The sequence below is a fragment of the Bombus huntii genome, unplaced genomic scaffold (assembly GCF_024542735.1).
Source record: "Bombus huntii isolate Logan2020A unplaced genomic scaffold, iyBomHunt1.1 ctg00000082.1, whole genome shotgun sequence".
Taxonomy (NCBI): Eukaryota; Metazoa; Arthropoda; class Insecta; order Hymenoptera; family Apidae; genus Bombus; species Bombus huntii.
This window is the reverse complement of record NW_026099337.1, coordinates 50770-54135: the sequence shown is the minus strand read 5'-3', so window position 1 is coordinate 54135 and position 3366 is coordinate 50770. Positions and strand designations below refer to the sequence as shown.

General features: G+C 31.6%; 1 long non-coding RNA gene across 1 annotated transcript; it reads left to right on the top strand.

Annotated features, from left to right (window-relative positions):
• The first annotated feature begins 1838 nt into the window (after positions 1-1838).
• LOC126876545 (uncharacterized) lies at positions 1839-2913 on the top strand. Its single transcript, XR_007694284.1, has 3 exons — positions 1839-2193; positions 2277-2373; positions 2536-2913. It is a non-coding gene; the product is annotated as an uncharacterized LOC126876545 (long non-coding RNA).
• Positions 2914-3366: the final 453 nt, after the last annotated feature.

Below are 3366 nucleotides of genomic sequence, written 5' to 3'. Positions count from 1 at the left end.
TTTTTACGCACGATAAACCTCCACAACTTAGGTATGTAAAGATGATAAACGTATATTAATTCTATTAATTTGGTAATAATAAACCAACTTTCTGAGAAGTTCTGTAAATTTCGTTTCTTTTGTATCAAGAGAATAATGGAATATTCCACTTAGATCGTATACTTCTTGTATGTACGTACAAAATTTTCCGGCTAATCTAAAACACTTCATAAGATAGAGAGCTTCTGGAAATTCGGACACAGAGAGTGCATAAAATACAAGATAAGTCTCGTGTCTTTCAAAATTATTTTTTATTCGCTAAAAACGTCCTGTGTACTCATGCAATCACATGCAACCTCGAAACTTCACTTATTTTTTATCACTTTCCAATTCAATACACAGTTTCTGCATTTTTGACTATATGTAAGAGAAATTTCCATTCAGCCAAAGGTGTACTTACAGATTATAGATTCCTATACGACTCTCAGTAAAAATTTATCCGCACTCCAGATAGTTAAAACTTCTGTCGACCGTATTGATCCATCTGCACTCTTCGTATGACGTCAATATCTGTTCAGTGCTGCTGCGCAGGTTTCTTTGTGTTACGTCAATTCGTTTGTGACCGTTGCGCGAGTAATGGCGCTTTGCAATGGTGATTTGCAGGAAAACAGTGCAGGATGCTGTGATTCGTTTCTTGTGGTCGGAGGTTATGTTTGATGCCTATATTTATCAAAGATTTAATGCACATTATGGAGAAAGTGTTTTGTCACGAAGTGTGTTTGAATGGGCACAAAAGTTCAAAGAAGATCGCACAAGTGTTATGAAAAAACAGCTGGACGCCCGTCCACATCCACGATGACAACATTGAACGTGCTCATGAACTTATGCTCTATGGAATAGACGAGTGACAGTGGATAATGTGGCAAATCATTTGCAAATCAGCCACGGCTCTGCTTATGCAATAGTACACGACAGATTTGGATTTTAAAAAGTTTGTGCGAGATGGATGCCGAAAAAGCTGATGAAAAGGTGAAGACGACGATGCATTCGTGGTTCGCAGCTCAGCCCAAAACATTTTTTAATGAGAAAATATAAAGGTCCTTCGGCAAATGGACAAAGTGTATACAGAAATCGAGTGATTATGTCAAAAAATGATGTATGTCTTTTTTGACAATTGCTTAAAATAAATTCTACACCGACAGAGCGGGTAACTTTTTACTCACCCTCGTAAGACACTTAAATTTCCAATCTATTATGATGAATAAAAGAGCTTATACTATTAAATCTAATTGTATTTTGTTGCATGAGAGTACACGTGTATGTGATGTACATTACCTTTATATCCCCTTGAACGCTTCAATATTGCGCATATATACTATATTTTGTACAGCTTCTATAAAATTTCGTATGTTTGTTTAGGCTGTTAATCTAGAGGCTGGAGTACAAAGAAGTGGCACAATGATGTGGGCTGATGACATTTATAATTATCAAGGAATCACCCCTACATTCGCTCAGGTATATATCGTTGACTATAATGTATTTAACATATATGATTGTTAGAATATTAATAATTAATTTTTAATTCTATCAGAATTTTAATGAAACTGTCCCTTGGGAAGGAAGAACTGATACCTTGATATCACGGTTTGTACATCCTATATATACGACAAATTTTAGAACATTATATAACGAAGAACCAGATCGTCGTGGCCATGTGATGTGAATAAAAGGACTTGAATTTGATGATATTTTTATAATGTTAGATAACATAACTAAGTATCTTCACAGTAAGATAGGATGACATGGTTTACATGATCTTAATGTTGTTCACTCGAGTGATGATATTATAAGGAAAAGCGTAATATCACAGGTAGGATGATTCATAATTTAGAACTACTAACTCATGTATGTATTAAAAATTAAAGAAATATATTAAATTTTATAGGATATTTATGTTTAGTAACCAGTAATTCAGAGATTGGTATTCATGGTTACTATAACGAGGCTGTAGAAACGCACCCTTTCTTCTTTGCAAATGGCCCTGTATTTATGTCTAAGCCGAAACTGGAACCTCTGAATAATTTAGATTTATTCTTGTTATTTTCTAAAATACTTATCTACAGTATACCATAAGGAATGATACCGTATCGCACCTAATCAAGTGCCTTAAGAAACATCAACAGGATATCACAGTAATCCCTTATCGACTGATATGTAAGTAAAAGTTATCTGTCATTGTTATACACAATTATGTGTTAGTGTTATACACAGTTATTTATCATTTTCTATTAATTCAGTTGTAGCCACTACAATATCTATGACACTGGTAGTAATTATAAGAACAATAATGATGTTCTATAAGAGGAAATGATGATTAGGAACAAAAACTTACAGGTAAGTCAAAGTATATGTTATTTGCCATTTGAAAAGAAAGTTACTAACTTGGAATTTTTTGATAAATAATAATTGTGCAAAATATATTGGATTTCAAATTTGTCAAAAATTGAAATTTAAGAAGCATTGTAATAATATAACATTAATATTTTGATTTTTCAGGAGATATCATGCGGTGGATGGATAATATGTAAAAAATATTAAGCAGTATATGAATTTTCATATTGCGTAGAGATAACAAAATGAATTTTAAAAAATGTCGACATGGTAATAAGAAATAGCATCATGACAAAGAATATATAAACACAGTTTCATTTTTTATAAATAAAAATTTGTTGTTCCAGATTTTGAAATATAGTGAAACGTTTAATTAGTATCTTAATATCTTTAAATAATTATTATTTTAGAATCAATTGTAATTGTATCATACGTACTTTTGAATTCGTGCAAGAACATATGTTATTTTGAAGTAGTTATTATTAGGAAATTGTTAGACGCGAACAGTATGCGAAAAGTTAGTATGTAGTGTAATAATTATCAATCAAAGCACAAGAATTAAATTCTTTAGGAAAAAATTTCCGGAATTTCTTATTTACATGATTATAAAGAAATCCATAACAAAAAGGAGCTGCTTTCTAATACTTCTCTTCCTTGTAATGCCTACGTTAACAATAACGAGGTTCGACTTTTTGTTTTTAGAGGGATACTGGAAAATTTGAAAGTACAGTACCATTGGGAAGAAAATCACGATATTGAAAACGATATTTGCAAGTAAATTTCCAAAAAATCTGTTTTCAAATTTTCGCTTTCTATTTCACATTAAAAGAAAGGGAGGGCTGCCTTCTTTTTCTGCAAGACAAAACAAACATTCTGAATCTCGTATCAATGAATGATGTCAATAAGTTATTTTTCTTTTCAGATTGAACAATATTCCAGATTTATTCATAATTTCATACTACGCGAAGAATAGACTTTCATAGGTATATAAAGGAA